Source organism: Triturus cristatus, chromosome 8, assembly GCF_964204655.1.
Source record: "Triturus cristatus chromosome 8, aTriCri1.1, whole genome shotgun sequence".
Lineage (NCBI taxonomy): Eukaryota > Metazoa > Chordata > Amphibia > Caudata > Salamandridae > Triturus > Triturus cristatus.
Genome location: NC_140591.1, coordinates 1,546,316,029 through 1,546,334,740, shown reverse-complemented (window position 1 = coordinate 1,546,334,740; position 18,712 = coordinate 1,546,316,029). Strand labels below are relative to the sequence as shown.

General features: G+C 41.0%; 1 protein-coding gene across 2 annotated transcripts in view; it reads right to left on the bottom strand.

The window, feature by feature from the left end:
• The window catches only part of LOC146806103 (ecto-ADP-ribosyltransferase 5-like), a 517,784-nt gene that overhangs the window by 152,149 nt on the left and 346,923 nt on the right, over nt 1-18,712 (bottom strand). The gene's annotated exons all lie outside the window — the stretch shown is intronic.

The following is an 18,712-nucleotide window of genomic DNA, read 5'->3' as shown; positions in this document are numbered from 1 at the left end:
TTAATTAACAATACATTAATAATAAATACCAATAAATATTAATTAATAAATATTAATTACCAAATAATAAATATTAAACGATAAAATATTTTTCATAACCAAAAACATACGAATTATTAAAAAATAAATACCAATTAAAATATATTTAACCATTTAAAAAAATATATACCGCAAAATAATAATTATGAAACATTAATTATCAATTAAAAAATATTGAACTATTAAATATTTTTCATACGCCACACATTACTTACCAATTAATAATTACTTATTAATATATTAATTAGAAATATCAATGCATAATATTTAATTATATTTAATTCACAATTAATGATTAATCAACAATTAATTATTTTTCATAACCAAAATATTATAATTTAAAATATTTACCAATTAATAATTATTGTCCAATTAATTATCAATACCCAACAACTAATTTTATAATTACTTAATTAGATTTCAATTACTTCCAACACTATTCCCCTATAAACGCACGACACACTCCACTAATAAAATAATACACTTAACATAATTATCAATTAATCAACTAATTAAAACTAATTGACAATTAATAAAAATTAATTACCAATTAATACTTAATTAACAATAATATAATTATCAAAACCAATAAATGAAAATATATTATTATTTAATTACAATTAAATTACTTCCCACCCTATTCCCCTATAAACCCACAACCCGCTACGGAACTTAAACGCAAAAATGTATTAAAATCAATTTATAATTCCTAAAAATGTATAATTAATTCCATATAATTAAATTACTTCCCACCCTATTCCCCTATAAACCCACAACCTGCTACAGAACTACAGAACTTAAACGCAAAAAATTATTAAAATTAATTTATAATTCCTAAAAATGTATAATTAATTCCATATAATTAAATTACTTCCCACCCTATTCCCCTATAAACCCACAACCCGCTACGGTACTAAAACACAAAATTGACTTAAAAAAACATTGTTAACATATAAAAATTGTATACATATATGTTAAAACCAGTAGAACACTTAACTAAAAACATATAACACATACATATTAAATACATATTAAAATACATAACAATAATATAAATATCGATATTAGTAACATCAATATTAGTAAAATCGATATATTTGATGTCGATATTACTAACTTCGATATTACTAACATCGATATTAAAATACTTACCTTAGGATCGATATTCTGTCCATAGATATTATTGACATCGATATTCTGTACCTTCGATATTTAAAACTCGATATTTGTGTAGGTAGATATTTTAGTTTCGATATTTTGGCTGCTCACCGTTCAAGAGATGCATCAAAATATGAATCAAGTGTAGACCCAATTAATAGCGCTAACCCAACAAGTTTCAGTGCATAATGCGCAGAATCAGAGACAGCTCTGTATGAACCTGCCTGCAGCTACAGTGATGCAGCAACATGTGAGAAATAAAATGATTTACAGTTCAGGGTATCAACAGAATCCATTGATTCTGAATAATGATTTACCTCAGTTTTCCTCAGAGACCAATTCTCAATGATGGTGAGTGAGAGAAGAGGAGGAGTATTGATTACTTTGAGCAGTGTTGGAGGTAGATCAGGGTGGCCATAATGTAGATGATGAGGTTAAAGGCCACATCATGTACTCTCTTATTGACACAGGAGCTACCTACTCTGCAATATGTTCTGTGGAGGTTTCAAATCTAGCCCTATCTGGAACAGAAGTCCAAGTTGTAGGCATTGGCAATAAACAGATTTCATATGTTCCGGTTAAAATAGGATCAATGGAGAGTAATAATTAGTTGTGATACGAGTCTAAAAATATCTCAATCAGGAGCTGCAGTATTTTTTAATCCTGCAATACTGCTTCAGGTTTCAGAGAGAGCAATGAAGACAAGGACAGAAATGATGACGGTGATCCAGAAAATGACTGTATTACTTATGTACCAAGTCAATTTTATATATCAAAGAACTACCTTTGAAAATGGCTAATCTGATTTTGTTCATGTTTCTTGTCTAAGAGACCAGAGTGGTGTACTGAAAGCTGCCTATGTAGTATGTTGCATTTCAAAAATGCCTAAAGCATCACTTCTGCCAGGAATAACATCAGCACAAGTAGCAGAGATATTTGCATTTTCCAGAGCTTGTTGTCTGACAGAAGACATGAGCCTGGCAATATATAGAGAGAGCCAATATCGTTTTGGTGGTGCAGAGACATAATATCGATGTAAAACTATCGACTTGTACAAATATCGAGGTCAGACATATCAGCAGACAAAATATCGTGATCAAGAACATCGATTTTGGGTAAGAAAAATATTGATTTAAAAAATATCGAAGTGTTTAATATTGTTTGTAACAATATAGGTGCCGATTTCAATCCTGTAAAACCCGGGTACGAATCGTCGTACGGAGCGTTTTCTCCGTACGACTCGTACCCGGTAAAAAAAACGTACAAACTAGCAAGTACGATTCGTACGGAAATCCAGTTTCCGTACGAATCGTACAAAAGACCATACGGCGAAAAAACCCGTACAAGTCTGATCCGGGACAGCGCGAACGCGACGTCCTTATGGATTTAGGCAGCGTTGTACGGACCGGCAAGTACGATTCGTACCCACAGCAGTCCGTATGGCTCTTCTTTTACATGAGCCAAAAACTGCTGGAAAAGCCAAGCACGCTGCGATGCATGATGAAAAGGGGGTCCGGTATGCGACGTACATGCCACCAACCCCATCGTACGTGTCATCATGTAAGGTGCGTACCCCAACATTGCATATGTACAGAGCGTACATACACGCAATTAGGGTACGCACCGTCCATAGGCCAAGAGTGCGTATGTACGGTGCGTATGTCTGGAGCCCCCCCGTATGTCTGCACCGTACCCCCCGTATGTCCGCATTGTACCCCAGGTGTACCCCAATCCCCACGTATGTATGGGCCGTACTGTCATCGCGTATGTACGGGCCGTACTGACATTGCGTATGTACGGGCTGTACATACGCGAGGGTTGGGTTACGCTTGGGCTACGGTGCAGACATGCGTGGGGTATGGTGCAGACATGCGGGGGTACGGTGCGGACATGCGGGGGGGTACTGTGCGGACATGTGGGGGGGGTACGGTGCGGACATGCGGGGGGTGTAGAGTGCAGACATACGGGGGGGGCCGTACGGCTCGTATCCCGGGCACAAGCCTACATGGAATACGAGTCATACGGGATGTTCTCCATACGCTTCAGTATTCGAAACGCCGGTACAGATCAGACTTGTTCGCTCGGACTTCAGTTTTACGAATCGTACGTAAAACTGTCCGGGTACGTCTCGTAGACATTTTCCCGATACGACTCGTATGTATTTTTTACGTACGAATCGTACTTCACCGGTTGTACGGGATTTGTACGATTCGTACGTAAAAAAATACAGATACGAGTCGTACGGAAAAAAAACATACAGGATCGGAATCGGCCCCATAGTTGTTAAAATTATTGATTTTTTACTAATACTATGTATTTTTGTATATATTTTATATGTGTGTTATGTTTGTTTTTTTGTATAAGAATTGTTTGTATTTTGATTATATGTGTTAACATTTTAGTAGTTATAAAAAAAAAATAATTGAATTTTGCGTTTTTAGTTCAGCAGCGGGTTGTGGGTATATAAGGGAATAGGGGGGAAAGTAATTCAATTACATAAAATATATGGATTATTTATAGTAGTTATTATTATTTTTTTATTTGACATTTGCGTTTTTATTTCATAGTGGGTTGCAGTTTTATCGGGGAATAGGTTGGGAAGTAATTTAATGATATAACATTTATTGAATCATTTTTATTTATTAATATTTGTTTAATTGCGATGTTATAGTGTTAAATGTGTAAAATAATGTATTGATAATTGTTTAATAATTAGTTGTTAATTAATTTAAATTAATTAATTGGGAATTAATTATGGTAATTGTGTAATTAATTTTAGGTGTGTGTTGTGATGTTTATAGGTGTAAATGGTGTGAAGGGTGGGAAGTATTTTATTTTTTATTGATGAATTATTAATTAGCTGTTAATTAATTTAAATTAATTAATTATGGTATTTGTGTAATTAATTTTAGGTGTGTGTTGTGGTGTTTATAGGTATAAATGGTGTTAATTAGTTGTTAATAATTATGGTAATTGTGTAATTAATTTTAGGTGTGTGTTGTGGATATTATAGTGTTAAAGAATGTGTACTCAATGAATGTTTATTATATGTTTTTATTAATAATATATTTTAAATTCATTATTAATTATGTTAATTATGGAAATACATTTAAATAAAAATGTTGATTTATTTTATTGGTGTCGTGTTATAGGGTAGGAAATAAAATAAACACATTTATGTTTAAAATAATTTGTTTGTTTGTGAATATTTGCTCCTTTTAAATAAATATTGTTTATAAATGTATTTGATATTTTAGCTTTTTGTTATATGTATTTAACATTATAATATGTGTTCTTTTTATATGTTTAATATATTTAATTGTATATTTTTTAAATATTGGTTATTTCTTTTTCAGGTCATTTAAATATTTTTAATTGTTTAAATGTTACTAGAAATGTTTATTTCTCTGCTATCCAATACTTTCCCTAATGTTGCACTCACTGGAGTGGCAATAGTAATTTTTACCGCTCCGCTATCCAAAATGTTCCCTACTGTTGCACTCATTGCAGTGGGAATAGTAATTTTTACCCCTCCGTTTTCCAACAGTTTCCCTACTGTTGCACTCACTGGAGTGGGAATAGCAATTTGTACCATTCCGCTATCCAGCACTTTCCCTACTGTTGCACTCACTGGAGTGGGAATAGTAATTGTTACCCCTCCGCTATCCCGCACTTTCCCTATTGTTGCACTCACTGGAGTGGGAATAGTAATTTTTACCCCTCCGCTATCCAACATTTTCCCTACTGTTGCACTCACAGGAGTGGGAATAGTAATTTTTACCCTTTCGCGATCCAGCACTTTCCCTACTGTTGCAATCACTGGAGTGGGAATAGTATTTTTTACCCCTTTGCTATCCAGCACTTCCCCTACTGTTGCATACTTTGGAGTGGGAATAGTAATTTTTACTCCTCCACTATCCAGCACTTTCCCTACTGTTGCACTCACTGGAGTGGGAATAGTAATTTTTACCCCTCCGCCTTCCAGCAATTTCCCTAAAGTTGCACTCTTTGGAGTGGGAAAAGTACATTTTACCCCTCCGCTATCCAACACTTTCCCTACTGTTGCACTTACTGGAATGGGAATAGTAATTTTTCTCCTCCACTATCCAAAAATGTCCCTACTGTTGCACTCACTGGAGTGAGAATAATAATTTTTACTCCTCCGCTATCCAACATTTTCCCTACTGTTGCACTCACTGGAGTTGAAATAGTAAATGTAATTCTTCTACTATCCAACATTTACCCTACTTTTGCACTCAATGGAGTGGGAATAGTAAATTTTCCCCCTCCGCTATCCAACACTTTCCCTACTGTTGCACTCTTTGGAGTGGGAATAGTAATTTTTACTCCTCCTCTATCCAACACTTTCCCTACCTTTGCACTCATTGCAGTTGGAATAGTAAATGTAGCTATTTCGCTATCCAACATTTTCCCTACTGTTGCACTCACTGGAGTTGAAATAGTAAATGTAATTCTTCTACTATCCAACATTTACCCTACTTTTGCACTCAATGGAGTGGGAATAGTAAATTTTCCCCCTCCGCTATCCAACACTTTCCCTACTGTTGCACTCTTTGGAGTGGGAATAGTAATTTTTACTCCTCCTCTATCCAACACTTTCCCTACCTTTGCACTCATTGCAGTTGGAATAGTAAATGTAGCTATTTCGCTATCCAACATTTTCCCTACTGTTTTATTTATTATATTGTGAAATGTACGTTTTGATTTTGTTTTAATAGTTTAATATTTTAATTAATTATAGAATGTTTTTTAAAATTTTGAATTATTGATATATGTATATATTTTATTTTTATATAATTTAAACATTTAAAAATTAAATAAAGATAGTAGTTAATACATTATTTTAAAGTAAATATATGTATATGTATAAATTATTATGTTTGTGTGTTTATTTTTTTTAAATTAGGTTACATTTTCATATTTAGTTAAAATGTATATTAAGGGGCCGATTCCGATCTCGGTCGGAAGGGCACCGAATCGGGTTCGGCAGGAAAAACTACGAGCCGTATGTGTGTTTTCCGGCCGACTCGTACAGCTGTATGATCGAGCAAGTACGATGCAAGCTACATGAAATTCACCGACCGAGTCGTTTCCGGGTCCGAACCGCTCCATACGTCCCGGTCGGAAGCTAACCGTGGCATGCAATGGATTCGATTTACAACTGAGCCAGCACTATGCACGTGTCGGACAGCCTGTGCGAGCCGGAGTGTCCGGCTCGCAAAAGCTCCCGGAGTCAGACTTTGGGGGTCCGCATCGGACCCCCTGACACTCGCAGCCCTACGACTCGGACACAGGGGGAGACCTATGGGTCTCCCCAACACAGGCATGTACGGTGCCGGTGGCACCGACGTGTACCCACTGTAGGGGGTGCACTTGTTCGAGGCGTACCCATTCAGTCAATGGGAGCCCATGTACGCGTCATGCGACCGGCTCCCATTGACTTCTTTGGGAGTCTGACCGAACCGAGTCCGACAGCATACGTGCGCATCGTACTTGCTCGGTCGGACTGTAGGGGTCCGGCTAGGTCGGAAAACTCTCCGGATCCGACTCGGTCGGAGTGCTTTCCGACCCGGATCGGAATCGGCCCCTAAATGTAATGAATTTTGTTAAAAATATTAATATCTATATTTTTGTTTCAATATTTTTAACATCGATATTTTTTCCATCCATATTAAAACTGTTTTGGCGAGGTCCATTACTTTGGACAGTTGCCGTCACACAGAGGTTTTAAGACATTATTTGGCACTCCCATCCAGAATGCTTCCTATGTATTTGACTTATTGGATGCAATACAACTGCCCAAAGACATTGCAGTAGTCAAGCACGCAGCCCACAAGCTAAAAATAACATGGTCCCACTTAGCAATATTTTTGCGGCTCAGGTGGCATTTGAAAAACAGACTGTGCAACTGGGTGAAACAGTTGTGATTCAAGAGACAGAACAAAATGAGTCAAGCAAAATCTTTTTGAAAATGCAAACTGTTTTCTGTTGAAATCAATGCAGATATCACTAAGGGGCCCATTAGGATAGCGGGCGGATCGCCCCTGCCGGGCCGGCGGTAGCCTCCGCTGGCCCAGCGCGGGCGATCCGCCCGCCATCCTTGCCTAATTTACCCCCGCCATATTAGTATGGCTGGGGGGTCCGCGGCGGACGGAAAGACCATCCGCAGCTTGGCCGCTGATCGACTCGTTGACCGGGCGGAAAAAGGACATAATATGATGGCGGTGTCTGCCAGGCGGTGAATTGCCTTTCCATGGCGGCGTTGCTGCCTTGGAAAGGCATGCGGTGTCTGGTATTGGGGGCCCGTTGCGGGCCCCCAGGGTGTCAGGGGGTGGAGGTTGCACATAGGAGGTACCCATGGTACCACCCTGATTGCAATGCACTACGTGGCAGACACCATGTGGTGCCTGCCATGTAGTGCATCGCAATGATGTGTGCACTCCTATTGCATTGCGGGCCGGTCTGCAGCCAGCAGATCCACCCGCAATGCAATAGGCCCAGGATGCGCCATTCGGTGGTCGGTCCCTGGCTCCATTGTTTGCCCGCCATCGTAATGGACCCCAAAGTTAGCTAAGGGATCTCCAGGAGGAAGTGCCAGCGGATGAAAGGAAAAGGTAGGAAATGTCAGGTTTTAAAAAGAAGTACCAAGATGTATGTTTAACTCCAGAATACTATTATGTCTTGCCTGACTGGATGTAACAGAACAGAGCAAGATACCCACATGTTCAGAGTCATGTAGAAAGAGATGGAATGAACAGAACATTCAGTAAATATTGGTGATATACAAAGTTTAGTCATGTTGTAGAAGATTTGTGTAAAAGGTGTGTAGTTTTCCAAAGAAATAATCAGCGAAAGTATATTGTAGTGTCATTAATTCATATTGGCAAATCAGAAGGCCGGTTTACAAGACTTTAAGCATATTTCACTGAAAAGCCAGTTTGTAATGGCTAGAAATATGTTCTCATGAGTGTCTACTTTTTCTTTAAATGAGTTAAAGTGTACCCCACCTTAATATGTGATAGCATGACAGTAGCTAAGCTCCTGTTGGGAGAATTAATTCTGAGGTTTGATCTCCCAGCTTCTGTTGATGCAGATCGTGGTGCCCATTTTAAAAATGAGATTTTGAAAATGATTTGTACTGCTCTTCAAATTGAATAAAGGTTCCAATGTAGATATCATGATTGTACTGGATCACTGTAATGATCTACCTGATATGCTGAAATATCTCTCACCAGGTGTGTAGGAAAGAGACCATTTTTGATATGGTCACCCCCACGTTTTACTAGTATTCAATGCGGTTTTGACAGAGGTGCACTGGGTTCCTGATATCCATTTCCCCAGTACAATTGTTTTCCCAATTGGCCAAACCTTTAGCACCCTCTGTAAGTCCCAAGTAAATGGTACCTGTGTCTAGGGCATGGGGTACTTATGAGGGTCCCTAAGGACTGCAGCATGCATTGTGCCACCCTTATGGACCCCTCACCAAACCCATGCAGACTGCCATTGCAGGCTGCGTATCTTGGTGCAGACAAAAGTGAAAATACGAAATGGCTCACAGCTCTGTGTACCATGCCTGCAGACACTGCATGCAGTATAGGTTAGACGCCCCTATAGCAGGTCTTACTGCCCAAAGCAGGGTGCACTATAGTACATATGTAGACATATCTGCAGGAGCAGGTATGCCCCTGTGCTGGCCAGTTCAATTACTGCCAGTACCAGTGACCAGGGAAGCCATTTTAAGTGTTGGACACTGGTCAAAAACGAGTTCCTTAGCTACAAGATGACTTCACTTAAACCAATGGTATCAAACATATTTTAATAATAAACCCACACTAGTTCAAGTGATGGATTTATTAATACATGCACTCAGAGGGTACCTTAGAGGTGCCCCCTGAAAAACTACTAGTGTGCTTGCTGACTTATTATGACTAGCCTGTCACCACAGACGGGTTTCTGACCCCCAGGGGCAGGAACAAAGCCTGCTCTGGCAAGAGGTGTTTACCTCCCCTTCTACAGGATGACCCATAAATTAGCATTCCAAAGCAGGGAGCTTCAAAGAGCCCACTGCCTTTGGTATGCAAATCTGGTTTCCCTCAGAGGTGAGAGGGTGCCAACCCCCCTAAAGAGGGCTTATTTGGAACCTGGGCAGAGGAAAATGTAGTAGTCAGAGAGGCATGTTCACCCTCAAGCTAGTTCCACCCCTAAAGTGGACTACCTAATGTGGGCAAGAAAATTAGAAGTATGCCATCTTGGAGATGGCAGAATTAGGAACTCTGAGACAGGGTTATGCCCACTTCCCACAGGAAGTGGTCATATAGAGAGTGTAATGACCCCAGGGGTAAGTAACCCATTGGCTACTACCCTACTCTCCCCCAAAACCCCTAAATCTAGTATTTAGGGGAGCCCCCGATACTGCAGACCTGAAAGAAGAAGATGGATACTGAAGAGCTGCAAATGTCACAACAGAGGAGCAGCAAATGCCTTGGTGCCAACCCTGCCGACCTGTCTGCTGTCCTCAACAGCTGCTCCAATGATGACTCGTCCTGCAGCTTCTGTGCCTCCAAAGGCCTGGGAGGACTACCAGCCCTTCAGCCGATACCAGGAACTCCCGAGGGTGAACTTGGCAATACCAACAACAAAAGAAGTTCAGTGTCACTAATTGAAACCAGGAGAATGGGTCTATATCAAGAAGCATATTCATAAAAGTTGCCTTGAGGAAAGATGGAAGGGGTGGTGCCAGGTAATTCTTGTGACTAATACTGCCGTGAAATGTTATGGATTTCCTCAGTGGCTCAATGCTTCTCACAAGAAGAGAGCAAAGGCTGTGAGTGAAGAAGTGGTGACTTCAACTACTGATTCACAGAGTCAAGCTCAAGTTCGCCACATGGATCCAGAGATGGGTAGAGAAAATGTTGAGACTGTTGAAGAAGAAATTGAAAGCTTGGTAAGTCCTCCGGTCTTTCAAGTTGTTGAAATTGCTGATGAGAGTGAAAGTGAAGACCCAGCTGAAAAAACAAGTTGCAATCTGACGGTCAGAGTGAAGACTTGTTGCAAAGTCATGGGTAACAGCAAGAAGAAGTAGTCTCTGATCCACCTTCGTCTAATGAAAGACTCCAGCTGACACTTTGGGTTTCAAGAATCCCCAGAGAAAGAAAACAATTCACAGTGAATTGAATTACTGATCCTGAGCAAATAATTAGCTCAACAGTGAATAAGAAAGAGTCAGCAGTGGTCACAAGAGAAAAACAATAGCTGAGACATTGGAAGGTGTGAAGAGAGCCTGCAAAAGAAAACAGCTGAAAACAGAGAAGCTAAAAGCAATTAAGGAAGAACCTGAAGTGATTGAATTCAGCTCAGAAAGTAGGAAGTGGGTATCACCAGTTGCTAAAAGGGCAAAGAGACAGAGAATCCCGAATAGAAAATACCCGTCACCTGATTGGGCATATGCTGCACCAGTATCAAAAGAGGAGCCAGACAATAAGTACTCTGAGAACTGTAGTACAATAAACAGTTGTCAATATAGCTTTGAAAGTGATCTACAATTAGAAGAACTGTCTTAAAATCAGTAACTTGAAAGTGCTGAAATTAGTTGAACATTGTGAAGAATCTTGCTGAGCAGAAAATGAGAATATGAACTCAATAAATCAAGTCAAAAGAGCCGAAGAAGAAACAAATATGTGTGAAGACTATTTTGATTTTTAATTGTTATTTAAAATAAAAGATGAACACATATTTATTATTGTTTTAAAAGAACATTTTGATTTTTGCCACAAATTTGTGTTTTTGTCTCAGTAGAAATAAACTATAGTAAATGCTGTAAAATTGATAGTTGGATATCTTTGATAATGCTATTAATAGTCCTATTTGGGTTATTGTTGTGCGTTATTTGGTATTCGGACAAAATATCGAGTTAAATGTATCAAGGAACAGAAATATTGAGTTTTTAAAATCGTGAAACATAAATATCGTAAGGCAAATATTGTTTACAAAAATATCGATTTTTAAGGTAATATCGATGTCAAAAATATCTATGCTGTTCATTTCGTTTACAAAAATATTGTTGTAAGGAATATCGTTTTTTAATTATCTTTATGTACTTTAGTATATATTTTAATTATATATGTTATAAATTGTTTGTATGATTATTATTAATGGTTTTAAATATATATTGTAACTTTTTAGTTGTTTGTAAATTTAATTTAATTGTAAGTGTTGTGGAGAGATGTGGGGTTTCAGGAGTGAGGGATTCCCACAACCCGACAATCAGAACATATTGTTTGGGGTCAAGGACAACATGTTTTCATGTTTATTTCGTCCTTGGGACAAGTAGGCCCAACCCCCTAAAGCACAAAGCACTCTGGATGGCAGTCTACAATACCACATTATGGATCAGGGAAGGGCATTGCCTACAGTTAAGGTAATATCTGTGCTTGTATGTCAATGCTGGTCAAACTTGTATTTATGGTTCATTAATACAAAGCCTTTCTTATTAGGGTGAGCGAAATGTTGTAAGTTCAGACTGCACTACTGACAGTGATTCTAGTGTAAAAATGTATTAAAAATATGAGGCTATAAACAATGCTACCACAATGCTTTCTAATTAAATGCAAATGTCTGCAGAAGCTTAAAAACAAGATTATTGGCCCTTTGCTTCAAAATAAAATGTTCGCAAAAAACTGCAATCAGGAAAAACAAATGGTTTGCTAAACTACTGTGAAATTGTAGGTAGCATTTCTTTGAAGCATCATTTAGTAATATGTGTTGATGCATGCCAGTATTTCCAAAAAATATTCATAATGGAAAATCAATGCAACCAGTTTCAACAAGATAATAGGAAACATGAAAATAAACAAGCATTCGTAAAGCCAATAGATCAGATATTGGTGGTCAGCCTTTTGGCTTTGTCAGTGCGTGTCTTGTTTTGATATGGGTTTTGTGAAATGTTATTGTTGTGGGAGCTGCCACGCCCTCACCATTAAAACAAACATTGGCAAAAGCAATAATATTTTGTGGTCTTAAAAAGCACACGTTGCCACTGTAGTCCTTGGCACTGAACAAAACTACTTTGTGTGCCGATATGCTCCTTGTGAAAGAGCAGTAGCCAGTCGATGGATAGAGAGAGATAGCATTTTAATAAAAACAAAAAGTCTTGGTTTACTCCAAACCTAATTAGGGGTCCAACTCTTTAAAAAAGTCACAGAATTGCACTCTTGGGTGCCGATCACGATCCGGTAAAAAATATCCCCGTGCGACTCGTATCCGGTCTTTTTACCGTACGAATCGTACAAGTGCCGTACGAACTGGCAATCACGATTCGCATGGTAAAAAGTCCATACGAACCGCATTGGGAATCATTCCCCACACGTCCTCGGGTCGGAAAATGTGTCCGACACGTCCTCGTACGATTTACCGTACAAACGTGAAAGGTGAAGTCCGACCGAGGAATCACGATCCATCCCGTGCGTCCGAGGTCACAACCGGATGGAAAAATCACCGTCCGCACCGAACTCCCATAGCAACCATGGAGACATGCCCGCATACGCGCCGACCCCCCCCCAGCCCCCGTAGGTACGCGCCGACCCCCCCCCAGCCCCCGTAGGTACGCGCCAAACCCCCCTGTATGTACACCCGTGTACGTGTCGAACCCCCCCGTGGACGTTCGAGTCGAACCCCCCGTGTACGTTCGAGTCGAACCCCCCCGTGTACGTTCGAGTCGTACCCCCCGTGTACGTTTGAGTCGAACCCCCCGTGTACGCTCGAGTCGAACCCCCCCGTGTACGTTCGAGTCGAACCCCCCGTGTACGTTCGAGTCGTACCCCCCCGTGTACGTTCGAGTCGAACCCCCCTGTGTACGTTCGAGTCGAACCCCCCCGTGTACGTTCGAGTCGTACCCCCAACGTGTACATTCGAGTCGTACCCCCACCCGTGTATGTACGGTGCGTACCCCCAGCGCGGGTGGGGGTACGACTCGAACGTACACGGGGGGGGGTTCGACTCGAACATACACGGGGGGGTACGACTCGAACGTACACGGGGGGGTTCGACTTGAACGTACACGGGGGGGTACGACTCGAACGTACACGGGGGGGTACGCACCGTACATACACGGGTGGGGGTACGACTCGAACGTACACGGGGGGGTTCGACTCGAACATACACGGGGGGGTACGACTCGAACGTACACGGGGGGTTCGACTCGAACGTACACGGGGGGGTACGACTCGAACGTACATGGGGGGGGTTCGACTCGAACTTACACGGGGGGTACGACTCGAACGTACACGGGGGGGTACGCACCGTACATACACGGGTGGGGGTACGACTCGAACGTACACGGGGGGGTTCGACTCGAACATACACGGGGGGTACGACTCGAACGTACACGGGGGGGTTCGACTTGAACGTACACGGGGGGGTACGACTCAAACGTACACGGGGGGTACGCACCGTACATACACGGGTGGGGGTACGACTCGAACGTACACGGGGGGGTTCGACTCGAACATACACGGGGGGTACGACTCGAACGTACACGGGGGGTTCGACTCGAACGTACACGGGGGGGTACGACTCGAACGTACATGGGGGGGTTTGACTCGAACGTACACGGGGGGGTACGACTCGAACGTACACGGGGGGGTTCGACTCGAACGTACACGGGAGGGGTACGACTCGAACGTACACGAGGGGTACGCACCGTACATACACGGGTGGGGGTACGACTCGAACGTACACAGGGGGGGTACGACTCGAACGTACACGGGGGGGTACGCACCGTACATACACGGGTGGGGGTACGACTCAAACGTACACGGGGGGGTTCGACACGTACACAGGTGTACATACAGGGGGGTTCGGCGCGTGCCTACAGGGGCTGGGGGGGGGTCGGCGCGTACCTACGGGGGCTGGGGGGGGTCGGCGCGTACCTACGGGGGCTGGGTGGGGTACGGTGCGTACCGGCCCACCTACTCTGGTCGATTCGCGCCGTACTTCGCTTTTGCGGCACTTTTTGGGTGCCGTGAAAATATTGCCGTCCGGACTGCTGTCGGTTCGAATCGTAAATCCTGGGTCGTGAAACGCTGCCTGAATGCGTCCCGACGTCACGTCGCAGCATTCCCGGATCACATTCGTATGTATTTTTTCGTCGGTCGATGTTTTTTACGATTCGTACGGAAATGGTGTTTCCGTGCGAATCGTAATTCCATGTTTGGAAAGTTTTACGACCGGGTACGAGTCGGACGGGGAAAACGCTCCGACCGACGGTTCGTACCCGGTTTTTACCGGATCGTAATCGGCACCAAAGTGTATGTTCTTGTATTAGTGCAGACTGGAGTAGGAATAGTAAATTTTACCCCTTTGGTGTGTAATGCTTTCCCTACTGTTGCACAGACTGGAGTGGGAATAGTAAACATTTTTCACCTGCTGAGTCCAAGGCTTTCCCTTCTGTTGCACAGACTGTGGTGGGAATAGTACGTTTTAGCCCTTATGACTCCAATGCTTTCCCTACAGTTGAACAGACTGGAGTGGGAATAGTAAATCCCCCCACACCCCTTAGTTTACAGCTTTCCCTACTGTTGTATGAATTGGAGTGGGAATAGTTGATTTATAATTCCTTGAGGTGAATAGTCTTACATAAATAAATGTATTTCATTTTTTTAGATAGTTTTAGTAAAACGTATAAACATACACAAATAGGAATATATGTGTGTGATTGTCTAAATTAGTATAATTTATATAAATTTTTAGATATTACTTAAACATATTTAATTTACATTATATTTATATTAAAGACCTGAAACATGATGTCGGGTGGATAGCCCCAACAGGCGGTCTGTGGCGGTCTGTCCGACATCTGAGGCTGTGGTCCGACCACTGCATAATGATGCAGTTAGTCGGGGAGCAGCGGGCGGAGGGACCTACTGACGCCTCCGACAAGCTCAAGTAGGCCATCGGAGCATCGGTTGGAGCGTAATCCCTACATTGGGGGTGGGGCTTGTGGAGGGACCGCATATGGATAATGATGTCCCTTTTCCCTCTGCGTTTAGATGGCGGTCGGACCGCCATGTAACGGAAGATGGAATGGGACTTGGGGAATGGGACCTAGCAAGACACCTGTTCCCCATGGGCCTCTTCTTTTGGCCCTGGGGGTCACATGTGGTGCCAACCATCCATAACCATGGTGCCTGGCTCATGGTGCATGGATATTTAAGGACTGCCCCTTTCCACTGTATTTTGTGCTGCGGCCCTTTTCTAGGGCCACAGCCCAAGAGCATGACGGTCGTATTGTAAGCGGGCAGGTGGGACCGCTAACATATAGTCGGTCACCAACCTGCCCGGCGATGGCAGTCGGACGCTCGTCCAATCGCCATCGTAATGAGGGACTATATGTTAAAAATATTTAAGATTAACTACTTTTAACTATATATATATATTGAAAGATATTTTTGTCTATATTTTTTTGATATTAGTGTAAAACGATATTTTTTCTCAATATTTTCGTACTTACCTGTATATGTATAGGAAGAAGTGAAGTGACCTGGTTCCATGACTTGATGTGACACACCAGACGTAGCCAGTATATATCTTTAGGTTATTTATTAAGATGTTAAGTCCATAGTATAGCCCCACCAGGAGCAGCCTGCTAGCTGCTCAGCCCATCCTCTCCTAACTGTCTCACACCACACCAACATTCCAGTCACGTCATCATTCCACATGGAACACTCACACTGGCTGAGCAGCTAGTTACAAGGTACAGGAGAACAGTTAACCTTATATGAAGATACTACAAGAAGATATTTTTGTGCACAATACTTTTGACACGATCTTTCTGTTGCACAGTATTTCTGGTTTTGAATTTATGTCAGTGAACCACTTTATTTCTCAGGTGGGATATGTTTCCACCAAAGTTGAACCTTCTACAGTACATAATAAGGTTGCTAACCCACTGACATGTAGGAAAAGTTTAGATAGTGGTTTCAATATTAATATTTAGACTAAAATGATGGGTGAATATGTTTTGTATGTACTTTTCTAACTTCATCAACATGTGAAAGCTTTACCTATATACAGCTTCCGATATCCCATGGGTTGTCCTGTAACGTGTTCATTAGTGTTTTTATTAAACATTAGTCTTTGTCACCATTTTTGTAAAATGTTAACATTTTGCTGGAGTACTTACCTGTAAAAGAGGGAGAAGGGGATGAACTAACTTACAGTAAATTTCTGAATACAATTGCACAAACTAACTCTGATACTAAAAACACTAATTGGAAGTATGTATGTGGTTTGAGTGCAGGGGAGAGAAAGTTTGCCCAATAGTATGATAAATGAGAGCAAAGATTCTGAGAGATTGGAGGGATGAAAAGAAGATGGGGGAGCAGATTGACTCTGAGGAATAATATAGACTCTCAAATTTGCATCTGAGATTGAGTATGGAGCATGAAAAGGAGTGTAAGATATTTATTGAACATCATGAACCTTCAGGGACAGGGCCTGTAGAATATGTGGGCAAGAACAAATGTGATAGAAACTATTTGGTGAGTGGTGATTTCTTGGTTGACGAAGAATCAATTTTGAGAGGGATCTATAATGTGTGTTTATTTCAACCTACCTCTTAATTGGGTGGGTTTTTGTTGTCTGGCTTTACTATTTCCTAAGGTTTATCATGTGCATTGTATGAATGATGGTGTTAGTTTGAAGAGAGTGAAGTCTGATTTTGGTCAGGAAGTATTACATATATTAGGAACTATCATTCCACCTCAGAGATTGCTGTGAATGATGTGAAAATTAGGAGACTGTCTACATTAGCAGATAGGTTGTCTTATAACACAGTGGGAGTACTTACACAGATTAATTCTGAGCTTGTTGCTATGAGCCCAATGATAATGCTATACCGCTTTGCTTTAGATATCCTTTTCGGGAAGGTAGGTGGTGTTTACAGTGTATTATATGTTAGGGAATGTTGCACTTTTACACCCCATCATAACAGGGTTATTAATGCGTATATAACTGACATAACAAATATCTAACGCCAGAAGAGCATTAGAAGAGCATGGCTTATGGGAATTAGTAGGTCCTGGGCTAGTAATGTAGGAAAGGATTTTAGCAACAGTGGTGAATCATACATCTCCCTGGGAGGGGGAGACTTATACTAACCCCCGGAATTGTTGTGGTGATTTATGCAATTATTTTTTGTTTAAATCTTCGGGAATCATTTTTCAGAGGTGTGGGTGCAAAGAAAGAAAAGACTCATGAGAGAGGAACAGGGAAGAATATGTGTTGGATGATATCCGAGACTGTGAACACAAGCATCTGCATATGATCGAGAAATTGATCCTAAAGAAGTTCAAAATGATGGATACTGTGTTCTACCTGTTTCAGTCTGCTGATTTAGTGGGTTTTAGTGATTATGAAATAATTCAGGGAGTTTTAGAAGATAATGTCCGGTTATTATTTTGTGCAGAATCTATGAAATACGCAATCTATAGAACTATTGTTGTTTATACATTTCACATATCATTACACAGATATACCACTATTGCTTTTGGAACAAATGTCCTATGATATAGTAAACTGTGTTTTCCTGATGTTTATTAGTATTACCCCATGTTAAGTTTTGTGTCTCCATTTTACAAAACACGGATACTTTCTCCTCTCCTACCCCTCCCTTCACTATCCCCATTCTCATTGCTCTCCCCAGGCTCTCCACAGAGAACAGGTCCCCAGAGACAAGCTAGTTTATTTCCATTTATGTTCTTTCCTGTTTTTGCTAACCACAATGAAGTTTGATCACAAAATGTTGCTATTTTCAAGGATCTTTCACCAGCGTGCTCTGGCCTAGTCATTCATAAAATATTTTGCTATTTCTTATGTAACTATTTCTTCCTGTCAATGACGGATGACTTTAGGTCACAATGTGCAGAATCAATAGTCATGTAGTGGGATAGTGCCTCAATGTTAAGGCAATGTGAAATGCATTAGGTGCTCTGATTTGCTGAAGAAATGAAACTTTTATTCGGGAGGCTGCCAAATTTCTACTGATTTTGCTGCTCATTTGGGACATAGAATAATTTTTGATTCTGCATTTTCTGTATTTTCTTTAATTGCTGAGTAGCCTTTATAGCATTTGATTTAAGCAATTTGTACTCTCTTTGATTTTTTATATAATACATTTTTAACTATTCTTTTATTTAGAACCCAATTATTGAGTGAGCTCTTTTTTATTAAATAACTGGTTTGCAATTTGAGTACTGTTGGCAGGTGCTTCCTTTCTTAGGGACACATGAAACTGAGGTTTAACATCGTCTTCGATTCATCAACTAGTTGGCCTCCAGATGAGGTAACATTTTGGGGTGCCTAGATTTTTGGGTATATACATTTTGGGGTTTTGCACTCCCACACATCTAGAAGCAGCCTGTAGGGCATCCCGCTATCTTGACGGCACAAAAATATGTTTACGCGCTACTCCATGCTGAGGGTTACCCCTCCCCCTCCG